At 37.9% G+C, this 16125-nt stretch overlaps 1 pseudogene; it reads right to left on the minus strand.

The window, feature by feature from the left end:
- LOC131394916 (organic anion transporter 7-like) overlaps window positions 1–16125 on the minus strand; it is a 40409-nt pseudogene that overhangs the window by 18785 nt on the left and 5499 nt on the right.

Genomic DNA, 16125 nt, shown 5'->3' on the forward strand with positions numbered 1-16125 from the left:
AATAGCTGGATCATATGGTAGTTCTATCCTTGATTTTTTGAGGAATCTCCACACTGTTTTCCATAGTGGCTGCACCAGTTTGCACTCCCACCAGCAGTGTATGAGAGTTCCCTTCTCTCCACATCCTCTCCAACACATGTTGTTTCCTGTCTTGTTAATTATAGCCATTCTGATGGGCATGAGGTTATACCTCATTGTAGTTTTGATTTGCATTTCCCTGATAGTTAATGATTTTGAACATCTTTTCGTGTGTCTGTTGGCCACCTGTATATCTTCTTTGGAGAAATGTCTGTTCAGGTCTTTTGCCCATTTTTTAATTGGGTTGGTAGTTTTTTTGTTGTTGAGATGCATCAGTTCTTTATATATTTTGGAGATTAACATTATCAGATGTATGGTTTGCAAATATCTTCTCCCAATTGTTAGGTTGTCTTTTTGTTTTGTTGATGGTTTCCTTTGCTGTGCAGAGCTTCTTAGTTTGATGTAGTCCCATTTGTTTATTTTTTCTATTGTTTCTCTTGCCCGGTCAGACATGGTTCTTGAAAATATGTTGCTAAGACCAATGTCAAAGAGTGTACTGCCTATGTTTTCTTCTAGAAGTTTCATAGTTTCAGGTCTTACATTCAAGTCTTTAATCCATTTGGAGTTAATTTTTGTGTATGGTGTAAAGTAAGGGTCTACTTTCATTTTTTTGCATGTGGCTGTCCAGTTTTCCCAACACCATTTGTTGAAGAGACTTTCTTTTCTCCATTGTATGTTCTTGGCTCCTTTGTCAAAGATTAGCTGTCCATAGATGTGTGGGTTTATTTCTGGGCTTTTGATTCTATTCCATTGATCTGTGTGTCTGTTTTGTGCCAGTACCACGTGGTTTGGGTTACTATAGCTTTGTAGTATATTTTGAAATCAGGGAGTGTGATACCTCCAGCTTTGTTCTTTTTTCTCAGGATTCCTTTAGCTATTCGGGGTCTTTTGTTGTTCCATATAAATTTTAGGATTCTTTGTTCTATTTCTGTGAAAAATGTTGTTGGAACTTTGATAGGGATTGCATTGAATCTATAGATGGCTTTAGGAAGTATGGACATCTTAACTATGTTAATTCTTCCAATCCAAGAGCATGGAATATCTTTCCATTTCTTTGTGTCTTCTTCAATTTCTTTCAACAATGTTTTATAGTTTTCCGTGTACAGCTCTTACACCTCTTTGGTTAAGTTTATTCCTAGGTATTTTATTCTTTTTGTTGCAATTGTAAATGGGATGGTATTCTTAATTTCTCTTTCTGCTACTTCGTTGTTAGTGTATAGAAATGCAACTGATTTTTGTATGTTGATTTTGTATCCTGCAACTTTACCATATTCATTTATTACTTCTAAAAGTTTTCTGCTGGATTCCTTAGGGTTTTCTATATATAAAATCATGTCATCTGCAAATAGTGAGAGTTTCACTTCTTCCTTTCCAATTTGGATCCCTTTTATTTCTTTCTCTTGCCTGATTGCTCTGGCTAGGACTTCCAGTACTATGTTAAATAGCAGTGGTGACAGTGGGCATCCTTGTCTGGTTCCTGTTCTTAGAGGGATAGCTTTCAGTTTTTCACCATTGAGGATGATATTAGCTGTGGGTTTGTCATATATGATCTTTATTATGTTGAGGTACTTTCCTTCTATACCCATTTTATTGAGAGTTTTTATCATAAATGGATGCTGTATCTTGTCAAATGCTTTCTCTGCATCTATTGAGATGATCATGTGATTTTTATTCTTCATTTTATTAACGTGGTGTATCACGTTGATTGATTTGCGAATGTTAAACCATCCCTGCATACCTGGAACAAATCCCACTTGATCATGGTGTATAATCTTTTTAACGTATTGTTGTATGCAATTTGCTAGTATTTTGTTGAGGATTTTTGCATCGATGTTCATCAGTGATATTGGCCTGTAGTTTTGTTTTTTTTGTTGTCCTTGTCTGGTTTTGGTATCAGGGTAATGTCAGCTTCGTAGAATGAGTTAGGGAGCTTCCCCCCCTCCTCAATTTCTTGGAAGAGTTTAAGAAGGATAGGTATTAAGTCTTCTTTGAATGCTTGGTAGAATTCATCAGTGAAGCCGTCTGGTCCTGGACTTTTATTTTTGGGGAGGTTTGTGATTACTGTTTCGATCTCCTTACTGGTGATTGGTCTATTCAAAATCTCTACTTCTTCTTGATTCAGTTTTGGAAGGTTGTATGATTCTAAGAATTTATCCATTTCTTCCAGATTGTCGAATTGGTTGGTATATAGCTTTTCATATTATTCTCTTATAATCTTTTGTATTTCTGAGGTGGCTGTTGTAATTTCTCCTCTTTCATTTCTGATTTTACTTATTTGTGCCTTCTCTCTTTTTTTCTTGGTGAGTCTAGCTAAAGGTTCATCAATTTTGTTTATCGTTTCAAAGAACCAGCTCTTGGGTTTATTAATTTTTTCTATTGCTTTTTTGGTCTCTATTTCATATATTTCTGCTCTGATTTTTATTATTTTCCTTCTTCTACTGATTTTGGGCTTGGCTCGTTCTTCTTTTTACAGTTCCTTTAGGTGCATTGTTAGATTGTTTATTTGAGATTTTTCTTATTTGTTGAGATAGGCCTGTATTGCTATAAACCTCCCTCATAGAACCGCTTTTGCTGTATCCCATAAATTCTGGCATGTTGTATTTTCATTTTCATTTGTCTCCAGGTATTTTTTGATTTCTTCTTTGATTTCTTCCTTGACCCAGTCGTTGTTCAGTAGCATTTTGTTTAATCTCCACATATTTGTGGCTTTTCTGATTTCCTTCCTATAGTTGATTTTTAGTTTCATACTGTTGTGTTCAGAAAAGATGCTTGGTATTATTTCAATCTTCTTAAATTTATGGAGACTTCTTTTGTGGCCTAATATGTGATCAACCCTGGAGAATGTTCCATGTACATTTGAAAAGAACGTGTATTCTTCGGTTTTTGGATGGAATGCTCTGTATATATCTACTAGGTCCATCTCTTCTAGTGTGTGATTTAAAGCCAATGTTTCCTTATTAATCTTCTGTTTGGATGATCTATCCGTTGGTGTAAGTGGAGTGATCAAGTCCCCTACTATTATTGTGTTACTGTCTATTTCTGTTTCTATGTCTCTTAATAATTGCTTTATATATTTAGGTGCACCTACATTGGGTGCGCAGGTAGTTACAAGTTTTATATCTTCTTATTGGATTGTTCCCTTCATCATTATGTAATGCTCTTCTTTGTCTCTTTTTACAGTTTTTGTTTTAAAGTCTATTTTGTCTGATATGAGTACTGCTACCCCAGCTTTCTTTTCATTGCCATTTGCATGGAGTATCTTTTTCCATCCCTTCACTTTCAGTTTGTGAGTGCCTTTAGGTCTGAAGTGTGTCTCTTGTATGCAGCATATATATGGGTCTTGTTTTGTTATCCAATCAGCCACCCTATGCTTTTAAATTGTAGCATTTAGTCCATTGACATTTAAAGTAGCTATTGATAAGTGTGTACTTACTGCCATTTTTTAACTTTTTTTTTCTCAGTGTTTTAGTGGTCCTTCTCTGTTCCTTTCTGCTTCTATACAGAATTGATGGTCTCTTTAGTTTGACCTCTGTGTGAAAGTTCTACTCTTTAACTCCCCTCCTCCCTCATTTTGTTTTTGATATCATATCTAACCTCTTTTTTGTGCATTTGTATCCATTACCCTCTTATCATGGAAATAGATAATTTTTCCTATTTGTGGTCTTCTCTTTTCTCCTTAAATCAGTCCCTTCAACATTTCTTGTAGCACTGGTTTCTTTGTGACAAACTCCTTTAATTTTTGCTTGTCTGGGAAATTTTTGATCTCTCCTTCCATTTTGAATGATAACCTTGCTGGGTAGAGTATTCTTGGTTGTAAGTTTTTTCCTTTTAGCACTTTAAATATATAATTCCATTCTCTTCTAGCCTGTAAGGTTTCTGCTGAGAAGTCAGCTGATAGCCTTATGGGGTTTCCTTTGTATGTAACTTGACTTTCTCTTGTAGCTTTTAGGATTCTCTCTTTATCTTTAATTCTGGACATTTTGATTATGATGTGTCTTGGTGTGGGCCTCTTTGGGTTTATCTTGTTTGGGGCTCTCTGTGATTCCTGTACCTGGATGTCTGTTTCCTTCCTTAGGTTAGGGAAGTTTTCATCTATTATTTCTTGAAATACATTCTCTGCCCCTTTGTCTCGCTCTTCTCCTTCCGGGACACCTATAACACAGATGTTAGTGCGCTTGGTGTTGTCCCAGAGGTCCTTAGACTGTCCTCACTCTTTTTAATTCTTTTCACTTTTACCTGTTCAGCTTGGGTTATTTCTTCTAGTCTTTCGTCCAGCTCACAGATCCATTCTTCTGTATCCTCTACTATGCTTTTGAGTCCCTCTAGTGAATTTTTCATTTCCAGCATTGTATTCTTCATTTCTGATTGGTTCTTTTTTATATCTTCCATTTCTTTGTTGACATTCTCACTGAGTTCATCTATTGTTCTCCCCAGATCAGTGAGCATCCTTAACACTCTTAGTTTGAACTCTCTGTCGGGTAGGTTGCTCATTTCTGTTTCACTTAGTTCCTTTTTTGGGGTTTTGTCCTGTTCCCTTACTTGGAATGTATTCCTTTGCCTCCTCATTTTGCCTCTTTCCCTGTGCTTGTGACTACGTATTAGGTAGGTTAGCTATGTCTCCTGCTCTTGGATAGGTAACCTTATGTAAGTGATGGCTTAGGAGGCCTGCCGTGTGCTTCCCTCAGTTCTCAGTGTTCCAGGGGTGACCCCTATGTGGGCTACGTGTGTCCTTCTGTTGTGGCCTGTTTGCTCCCCCTGTATGCACCCATGGAGGCCGAGTTATGCTCCTGGGCAGCTGTTGTAATGCTCAGCTGCTTGTAGTTTTTGTGGGCCCTTCAGTCTCTTTATCAGGTGTGGGGAGCCCTAGCACAGTTGACTGCAAGTTCTAATACCACATTTGTGTTGCATTATTTCTTTTAAGTGATTAGGCCCCCAGTGTGGCAAGTTGTTAGGCTCAGGGCCTTACAATTGCTATAAGCCTCCTGCCTTTAGGTCTCTTGTCAGCTCTCTGAGGATTGCAGCTGGGTGGGGCTGGCCTCAGGTACAGGAGCACCCAATTGTTTCAGGCTTTGGAAGGTGGGGCAAACCCCCTATGTGGGTCTTGAGAAGCACAAGTCTTCCGCAGCTGACAAGCCCTGCCGCCCACAGGTCCACACAGAGAGTCAACACAGTCCTGCCCCATGTACATGCCCCGACCTCCTGAAGCAGACCCAGTCTCTCCACAGCCGGAGCCCCATACACTCCACCACCGCTCCCCACTTGCCACCTGCTCCTTGTGCACGCCTTGCCCCACTGAAGTCGGCTCAGTTGCCAGGCTGCAGAGAATCCTGTCACCAATCTCTGCAGGCCCACAAGTTGCCTGAGGGCTTGTTGTTGGGTGGGGCCAGTCTCTAGGGTGGGCTGCCTGCCCTGGCTGAGCTGGATTAAATCGGTGCTCTAGTGGGTGGGGCAGACCCTGGGCTATCAGGCCCCAGGGAGAACTCCAACACTGTCTGTGTCAGCACACCCACACCTGGCCACAACAATGGCCGCCGCCAATGTCCCAATCGCTGGAGAGGTCTCACCTCTCACCGAGATGCACACAGGGCCTATTAGGTGAGTCTCTTTTCACCAAAGCACTGTGCACCTTTCTTTCTGGTGATTTTAGGTTGCTTTCTGAAACAGGTGAGTTTGCGTGTGGGCCCTTTAAGAGCCGGTTTTAATGTCTTTGTGAACCAGCTTTTCCTGGCGTACTCCCCAATGGTTTAGTAGCAGGCAAAGTCAGATATTATGCCACTCATCTCGATTGTGCTGGGTCCATAAAATGCCCACAGCAGGGGCGCTCCCCGGCTCAGGGCCCGGCGCCTCCAGGGAGGGCTTTGTACCTGTGGGCTGCTCCCGGGGGGCTGTGAAGTGCTGCGGCTTGTGAAGGCGGCATTTTTTCTCTCCAGAAGGGAGTTTCTGCCTCTTCTACCTCAGTTAGGATAGTCCGTTGTTGCAGGATTCCTCTTATCCAGTTTTCTGTTCTGTCTCAGGGGTAATTTTTCCACGAGTTGTTGTAAATTGGCTGTGTCCATGGGAGGAGGTGAGTTCAGAGTCTGCTTACGCCGCCATCTTGACTTCCTCCTGGAAGGCCTTTGATTACTGTTTCGAACTCCTTACTAGTGATCAGTCTATTCAGATTTTCTATTTCTTCTTGGTTCTTTTGTGGAAGGTTGTATAATTCTAAGAATTATCCATTTCTTCTAGATTATCCAATTTGTTCATGCATATGTCTTCATAATATTCTCTTGTAATTTTTTGTATTTCTATAGTATTATTGGATTTTCTCCTCTTTCATCTTGATTGTGTTATTTGAGATTTTTCTCTTTTTTCTTAGTGATTCTCGAATCTTTATAATTATTAATAATTAATGCTTTCTGCCTCAATTGAGTAAAATAGGTGTCCAATACTTTCAGAATCAGCATGTTCTTTCCTAATGTTAACCCCCAAAATTGTGACACTCATTGAGAACCAGGACAGTGAGGTCAGAAAAACCATAACCACTCCAGAGATCTTATCTTCCATTCCTCTATGGATACTGACTAATAAAATGTCAGGTTATGCCTTCCCCACATCCCATATCTAGTTCCTATCCTCCTCACCTCTAGAGTTAGGGTGTCTCCCACATCCTTCTTTCCATTTCTGTGTGCAGCCTTTCTAAGTTCCTTTAAGCCCTCCTCAGGTTTGTTGGTGATAATCAGCCACTGAGGAGATTCTGCAAGCCACCTGATCAAAGAAGAGAACAGAGGTACAGTTAAGTCTCGCTCGCCAATTTTTCACATAACATTTGTCCAGAGATCTGAAGGGCTTTGGAATATGCCACCCAAAATATACTGCTTTAACATTTCCATTATTTAAAGCTGAAGGCACTTGAGAAACAACAGATGCAGGAGGAACTCTCTGTCCTCCTCATTTCTACCTAAATTTAGGTCACAATATTTTCCATGAGAAAGATACCCTCCCTGTGACAGGAAGAGAAGAACATTCTTATCAACAGAGACCTGGTGTTGACACTAAAATGGGCCTATATAAACAAACTTACTAAAATAACTCTTACTTTCCCCATGTATTTTTTAGTCACTGTCCTACAAATGACTGTTCCTAGCCCAATCCACTTTGTCTTATCACATCCCCACAATTTATTGTTTGTGTGGAAAAATGTATACAAGCTTTTGGGCCTAATATCCTCTTTGGATCTTCATTTTCCTTTTGATGACTCATGTGTACATGTAAAGGTAGTAAATAAGTTTGTATGTGTTTCTGCTGTTTATCTGTCTTATGTCAGTTTAAATCTTAGACCATCCACAGAATCTGAGAAAGTAGAAGGAAATTTTTTCTCCCCTGCAGATGCCTTTCCCCTCCTATCTAATAAGCAACACTGATTGGTTATAGCAGAAAATATAAATTTACTTCTTGTACCATAACTAGGAAAATATGAGGATGGCACCTTAATGCAGCGCACTTTGTCTGCTGGGAACACAGACTTGGAGTCATATTGGCTCCCCTCTTATTCAAGAGAAGTGTCATTTTTACAAGCCAAAACTGCAGTGTGCCTGGTTCAATTTGTATTCAAATAAACACTGAATAACTATTTAGTATAACTATGTTCCATGCGATATTTGGGACATACTTATACTAAAATGTTACTTGTTATTTATCCAAAATTTGAATTTCATGGGACATTTTAAATTTTATTCAGTTAGCACATAACAATACAGAACCCTCAGATAAATAGAAATTTCACACAAATCATGAATAGTTTTCCGTGTAACTTGGTGCCATATAACATTTGGGTTGTTATTATACAAAAATATGTGTTGTTCATCTGAAATTCAAATTTAATTTAGTGTCCATGGTGTTATTTGGACACCCTGTCTGTTCAGCTTCTGGAATTGCACAGATTAGTAAATCACATGCTCCAGTGTTGATCAAGGACCAAACAGGATTCATGTGGTGTCATTTCCTACATCTTTCATTCCAGGATCCTCTAAGACTAAGAGAGAGCTCATACCTTAAAGACAGAAAGATGACAAATACTGGCAGCTGGAGGGTGCGCCAGTCTCGAATAGCAAAAACCACATCTCCTGATATCATCTGTCCGATACTATTTGCAGGGATTACCAGTGTCGTTCCTATGGCTTGGAATTGGCGTGGTGTCCATTCGACAACTGAAAGAGAACACAAACAGGATTTTGACTTTAAACAAAGGTGGAATGTCAACATCCAAGTCAAGGCTTGGAAAATGTACAAAATCAAAAGTGTTGACTTGCTGAGCATAGTGCTATTTGACAAGATGGTTACGGCAGAAAGGCCAGCCAAGAAGGTAGTGAGCAGTAAATGAGGAAGGTGGGAGCAAAGGTGACACAGGTGTCAGCAAGGGCATACTGGAGCAAACACCATCTGAGCATTAACCTTCTCCCAAATCTGAGAAACAGGTACACGTTAGATTAGGGAACAAGAACAACCTGTTGTAAAAATAAGTGTGAAAATGAAGAGGCATTTTGAAATTTAGGCAATGTGTTATCAAATGAAACTTGCACTTAAAACCTTAAAGAATCAATAGATAATCAACAACAGATCATCTCAGAAGCAACTCTCTCTGTTTGTAAATAGATACTGAGTATAACAAAGCCTCTTCTCTAATCTGTTACCAGTAGATCTTTCACACCAACTGAAACAAAATAAGACAGGCTGCTGTACTGGAAAATTTAATGGGTTATGAATATTCCTTGTACTAACAGATGCATTTAGCGTAGTAGATAGTCTGCATAGTGTCTAGAACGCAGTAGATATAGCTCTGTTCTTGGGACTCTAGGGCCCTGCAGGCTAAGGCTAAAGTGACGTGAAAGGTTTCCTTCTGTTATTGATTTTTAGTTTCATACCATTTTGGTTAGAAAAGATACTTGGTATGACTTCAATCTTAAATTTTCTAAGAGACTTTTTGTGACCTAACATATGATCTGTGCTGGAGAATTTTCCATGTGCACTCGAGAAGAGTGTATATTCTGCTGCTGTTGGATGGAATGTCCTGTATATGTCTGTCCCCTGCTATTATTGTGTTGTTGTCTATTTCTCCCTTCATGTCTGTTAGTATTTGGTTAATATATTTAGGTATTCTGATGTTTGGTGCATATGTATTTTTTCCAGTTTTATTGAGATATAACTGACATACAGCGCTGTATAGGTTTAAGATATATAGCATAAAGAACCGACTTACATATATTGTGAAATGATTACCACAATAAATTTAGTTAACATCCATCATCTCATATAGATACAAAAATAAAAAGAAAGAAATATTTTTTTACTCTAGAACTTTTAGGATCTACTCTCTTAGCAGCTTTCAAATATATCATACAACAGTTTTACATATAGTCATCGTGTTGTACTTATTTATCTTATATCTGGAAGTTTGTACTTGGCTACCTTCATCTAGTTCCCACCCCCGCCTCTGGTAACCACAAATCTGATCTCTTTCTCTATGGATTTGCTTTTCGTCTTTTGTTTAGATTCCACATTAAGTGAGAGCATACAGTATTTTTCTCTGTCTGACTTATTTCACTTAGCATAATGCCCTCAAGGTGCATTTATGTTGTTACAAATGACAGGATTTCCTTCTATTTTATGGCTGAATTATACATATACACATACATATTTCACAACTTCTTTTTCCTTTCATCCATTGATGGACTTATGTTGTTTTCATGTCTTGGCTATTTTAAATAATGCTACAATGAACATGGGAGTGCAGATATCTTGTCAACATAGTGTTTTTGTTTCATTCAGATAAATACCCAGAAGTGGAATTGCTGGATCATATAGTAGTTCTATTTTTAATGTTTTGAGGAACTTCATAGTGTTTTCCATAGTGGGTGTACCAGTTTACAACACTACTACCAGTGCATAACTGTTCCCTTTTCTCCACGTCTTCACCAGTATTGTTATTTTTTGTCTTTTTGGTGATGGTCATTGTAACAGCTGTGAGATGATATCTCCTTGTGGTTTTGATTTATATTTCCCTAATGATTAGAGATGTTGAGCACCTTTTCATGGGCCTGTTGGCCACCTGTATGTTTTCATTGGAAAAATGACTATTCAGGTCTTTTGCCCATTTTTAATTGCATTATTTGGTTTTCGCCATTGAGTTCTATGAGGTCTTTATAGATTTTGGATATTACGCCTCATCAGATGTATGATTTGCAAATATATTTCCTATTCTGTAGGTTGTCTTTTCATTTTGTTTACCTTTTTTTTTTTTTTTTGCTGTGCATATGCTTTTTTGTTTGATGTAGCCACATTTTTTAATTTTTGTTTTGTTGCTTGTGCTTTAGGAGTCATATCCAAAAAATCATTCCCAAGACTCAGGTAAAGGAGCTTTGTTCCTGTGTTTTCTATTGGAGTTTTATGGTTTCAGGTCTTACATTTAAGTATTTAATCTATTGCAAGTTAAATTTTGTGTTTATGTCGTTAATCCATTTTTAAAATTAATTTTTGTGAATTAAATAAAGTGGTGTACGATACGGGTTTGCTTTCATTCTTACAAGTGAATATCCAATTTTCTGAGCACCATATTTTGAAGAGACTGTCTTTTCTCCATTGAGAATTCTTGGCTCCTTTGTAAAATATTAGTTTACTGTATAGGCATTGGTTTATTTCTGGGCTCTTGTTTTTGTTTCACTTACCTATGTGTCTGTTTTTTTTTGACCATATCCTATTGTTTTGATACCATAATTTTATAATATAGCTTGAAATCAGATAGTGTGATAATTCCTGCTTTGTTCTGCTTTCTCAGGATTGCTTTGGTTATTCGGTGTCTTTCATGGTTCCATATAAATTTTAGGATGGTTTTTGCCACTTCTGTAAAAATGCCATAGGAATCTTGATAGGGATTGCATTGAGTCTCTAGATGGCTTTGGGTAGCATGGACATTTTCACAATATTAATTTTTCTAATCCATGAACATGGGATACCTTTTTATTTTTTGTGCATGTCTTCTTCAACTTCTTTCATCAATGTTTTGTAAGTTTCAGTGTAGTGATCTTTCACCTCCTTGGTTAAATTTATTCCTAAAAATTTTATTGCTTTTGATGCTTTTATAAATGGGATCATTTTCTTTTATTTATGTCTCATATAATTCATTGTTAGTGTATAGGAACATTACTGAATTTTCTTCATTTTTTTGGTGAGGAAGACTGGCCCTGAGCTAGGATCTTTTGCCAATCCTCCTCTTTTTAACGAGGAAGATTGGCCCTGAGCTAACATCTGTGCCCATCTTCCTCCATTTTGTATATGGGATGCCACCACAGCATGACTTGACGAGCAGTGCATTGGTCTATGCCTGGGATTCGAGCCTGCGAGCCCCAGGCCACCAAAGCAGAGAACATGAACTTAACCACTATGCCACCAGGCCAGCCCCAGAACCATTACTGACTTTGCATGTTATTTTTGTATCCTACAACTTTACTGAATTTGTTGATTAGATCTACAGTTTTGGGGGGGAGTCCTTAGGATTTTCTATATATGAAATCATGTCATTTGCAAATAGAGACAATTTTACTTCTTCCTTTCCTATTCTGTTATTTTTCGTTACTTTTTCTCTCCTTATTGCTATGGCTAGGACTTCCAGTACTATACTGAATAGAAGTGGTGAGAGTGAGTACCCTTGTCTTTGTTCCAGATCTTACAGTAAAAGCTTTCAACCTTTCATCATTGACTATGAGGTTAGCTGTGGGCTTGTCACATGTGGCTTTTGATATGCTGAGTTATGTTCTTTCTATACCTAATTTGTTAAGAGTTTTGATCATGCACAAATGTTGGATTTTGTTAAATGCTATTTCTGCATCTATTGAAATGCTCATCTTCTTTCTTTCTTTCATTCTAGTTTTTTTACACCACTTATTTATTTATTCTTTATTTTTGTCGATTATTTTATTGAGGTCCTATTGGTTTATAACATTGTGTAATTTCAGGGATACATTGTTATATATCAGTTTCTGTATAGACTGCGTTGTGCTCACCACCAATAGTTTAATTTTTATCCTTCACCATACGTATATGCCCCTTTAACCATTTCACCCACCTCCGCTCCCTTCCCCTCTGGTAACCACTAATCTGTTCTCTTGATCCATGTGTTTGTTTATCTTCCACATGTGTGTGAAATCTTATGGTGTTCATCTTTCTCTGTCTGGCTTATTTTGCTTAACATAATACCCTCTAGGCCCATCCATGGTGTTGTATATTTTTTGTCTCTTTTTATGGCTGAGTAGTATTCCATTGTATATATAAACCTCATCTTTTTTATCCATTCATCCACTCATAAGCACTTGTGTTGCTTCCACATCTTGCCCATTTTGAATAATGCTGAAATGAAAATAGGGGGTGCATAAATCTCTTTGAGATGTTGATTTCATGTTCTTTGGATAAATACCAGTAGTGGGATAGCTGGATCATATGGTATTTCTATTTTTAGTTTTTTGAGTAATCTGCATACTGTTTTCCATAGTGGCTGCACCAGTTTTATTCCCACCATCAGTGTATGATGGTTCCCTTTTCTACACTTCCTCTCCAACACTTATTTTTTATCTTGTTAATTATAGCCATTCTGATGGGTGTAAGGTGATAACTCATTGTAGTTTTGATTTGCATTTCCCTAATAACTAGTGATTTTGAACATCTTTTCATGTGCCTGTTGGCCATCTGTATATCTTCTTTGGAAAAATGTCTGTTCATATGTTCTGCCAATTTTTGGATTTGGTTATCTGTTTTTTTGTTGCTGAGTTGTATGAGTTCGTTAATATTTTGGAAATTAATGCCTTGTCAGATATATGACTTGCAAATATTTTCTCCCAGTTGGTGGGATGTCTTTTCATTTTGTTCATTGTTTCCTTTGCCTTGCAGAAGTTTTTAGTCTGATATAGTCCCATTTGTTTATTTTTTCTTTTCTTTCCCTTGTGCAAGTAGACATAGTATTCGAAAATATGCTGCTAAGACCGATGTCAAAGAGTGAGTTACCTATATTTTCTTCTAGGAGTTTTATGGTTTCAGGCCCTACATTCAAGTCTTTAATCCATTTCAAGTTAATTTTTTTTGTTTTTTTGCGAGGAAGATCAGCCCTGAGCTAACATCTGTCACCAATCCTCCACTTTTTGCTGAGGAATACTGGCCCTGAGCTAACATCTGTGCCCATTTTCCTTCACTTTATATGGGATGCTGCCACAGCACGGCCTGACAAGCAGTGTGTTGGTGCACACCCAGGATCCGAACCCGGGCCACCAGCAGTGGAGTGCGCACACTTAACCTCTATGCTACGGTGCCGGCCCCTCAAGTTAATTTTTATGTATCGTGTAGGAAAATGGTCTACTTTAATCTTTGTGCACGTGACTGTCCCATTTTTCCAACATCATTTATTGAAGAGACTTTCATTTCTCCATTGTATGTTCTTGACTCCTTTGTCAAAAATTAGCTGTCAGCAAATGTGTGTTTTTATTTATGGGCTTTCAATTCTGTTCCATTGATCTATGAGCATGTTTTTGTGCCAGTACCATGCTGTTGTGATTACTATAGCGTTGTAGTATACTTTGAAGTTGGGGCATTGTGATGCCTCCAGCTTTATTCTTTTTTCTCAGGATTTCTTTGGCTATTTGGAGTCTTTTGTTGTTCTGTATAAATTTTGGGATGCTCTATTCTATTTCCATGAGGAATGTCATTGGGATTCTGATTGGGGTTGCATTGAATCTGTAGATGGCTTTAGGTAATATGGACATTTTAACTCTGTTTATTCTTCCAATTCATGAGCATGGGATATCTTTCCATTTCTTCATGTCTTCTTCTTCTATCAGTAATGTCTTATAGTTTTCAGTGTTTACGTCTTTCACCTCCTTGGTTAAATTTATTCCTAGATATTTTATTCTTTTTGTTGTAATTGTAAATGGAATTGTAATCTTGACTTCTCTTTCTGTTGGTTTGTTATTAGTGTTTAGAAATGCAACTGACTTTTGTATGTTGATTTTATACCCTGCAACTTTGCTGTAGATGTTGATTACTTATAGTGGGTTTCTGGGGATTCTTTAGGGTTTTCTATGTATAGAATCATGTTATCTGCAAACAGCAAGAGTTTCACTTCTTCCTTTCCAATTTGGATCCCTTTCATTTCTTTTTCTTGCCTAATTGTTCTGGCCAAATCTTCCAACACTATGTTGAATAGGAGTGGTGAGAGTTGGTACCCTTGTCTTGTTCCTGTTCTCAGAGGGATGGTTTTCAGTTTTTCACCATTAAGTATGGTATTGGCTGTGGGTTTGTCATAATGGTCTTTATTTTTTATGTATTTATTTTTTTGTGAGGAAGATCAGCCCTGAGCTAACATCCATGCCAATCCTCCTCTTTTTGCTGAAGGAGACCAGCTCTGAGTTAACATCTATTGCCAATCCTCCACCTTTTTATTCCCCTCTTTCTTTTTTCTCCCCAAAGCCCTAGTAGATAGTGGTATGTGGTAGTTGCACATCCTTCTAGTTGCTGTACACGGGAAGCTGCCTCAGCATGGCCGGTCAAGTGGTGTGAGGGTGCGCGCCTGAGGTCCGTACCTGGACTGCCAGTAGCGGAGTGCACGCACTTAACCGCTAAGCCACGGGGCCAGCCCGCTATGGCCTTCATTATGCTGAGGTACTTTCCTTTATTTATTTATTTATTTATTTATTTATTTATTTATTTATTTATTTATTTATTTATTTATTTATTTAGTATGTGTGTGTGTGAGGAAGATCAGCCCTGAGCTAACATCCATGCCCATCCTCCTCTTTTTGCTGAGGAAGACTGGCCCTGAGCTAACATCTATGCCCATCTTCCTCCACTTTATATGGGACGCCACCACAGCATGACCTGACAAGCAGTGTGTCGGTGTATGCCCGAGATCTGAACCCGGGCCGCCCGCCGCAGAGCATGCACACTTAACTGCTACGCCACGGGGCTGGCCCCAGTGTACTTTCCTTCTATACCTATTTTATTGAAAGGTTTTTTTGTTTTATCATAAACGGTTGTTGGACCCTTTCAAATGCTTTCTCTGTATCTATTGAGATGATCATGTGATTTTTATTCCTCATTTTGTTAATGTAAGGTATCACGTTGAGTGATTTGTGCAGGTTGAACCATCCCTGAGTCACTAGTACAAATCCCATTTGATCATGGTGTATGATCCTTTTAATTTATTGCTGTATTTGATTTGTCAATATATTTCTTGAGGATTTTTACATATATTCATCAGTGATATTGGCTTGGAATTTTCCTTCCTTGTGTTGTCTTTTTCTAGTTTTGGTATCAGGGTAATGTTGGCCTTATGAAATGAGTTAGGAACCATCACATCTTCTTCAGTTTTTTGGAATAGTTTGAGATGGATAGGAATTAACTCTTAGAATGTTTGGTAGAACTCTCCAGAGAAGCCATCTGGTCCTGGACTTTTGTTTTTTGGGAGTTTTTTGATTACTCTTTCAACCTCTTTACTTGTGATTGGTCTAATCAGATTCTCTATTTCAAAGAACCAGTTTTAGTTTTATTCATCATTTCTACTGTTTTTTTTAGTCTTGATTTCTTTTATTTCTGCTCTAATTTTTATTATTTCTTTCCTTTTGACTTTGGTCTGTGTGTGTTCTCCTTTGTCTAGTTCTGTTAGGTGTAGTTTAAGATGACTTATTTGAGATTTTTCTTGTTTGTTGAGGTAGGCCTGTATTGCTATACATTTCTTTATTAGTACCATTTTTGCTGCAACCCATAAGAGTTAGTGTTTTATTTTCATTTTCATCAGTCTTCAGGTATTTTTTGATTTCTCCTTTGATTTCTTCATTGATCTAATAGTTGATCAGTAGCATGTTGTTTAGTTTCCACATATTTGTTACTTTCCCAGCTTTTCTCTTGTAGTTGGTTTCTAGTTTCATAGCATTGTGACCAGAAAAGATGCTTGATATGATTTCAATCTTCTCAAATTTATTGATGCCTGCCTTGTTTCCCGGCATATGGTCTATCTTTGAGAATGTTCCA

Source organism: Diceros bicornis, chromosome 31 (assembly GCF_020826845.1).
Source record: "Diceros bicornis minor isolate mBicDic1 chromosome 31, mDicBic1.mat.cur, whole genome shotgun sequence".
Classification (NCBI taxonomy): Eukaryota; Metazoa; Chordata; class Mammalia; order Perissodactyla; family Rhinocerotidae; genus Diceros; species Diceros bicornis.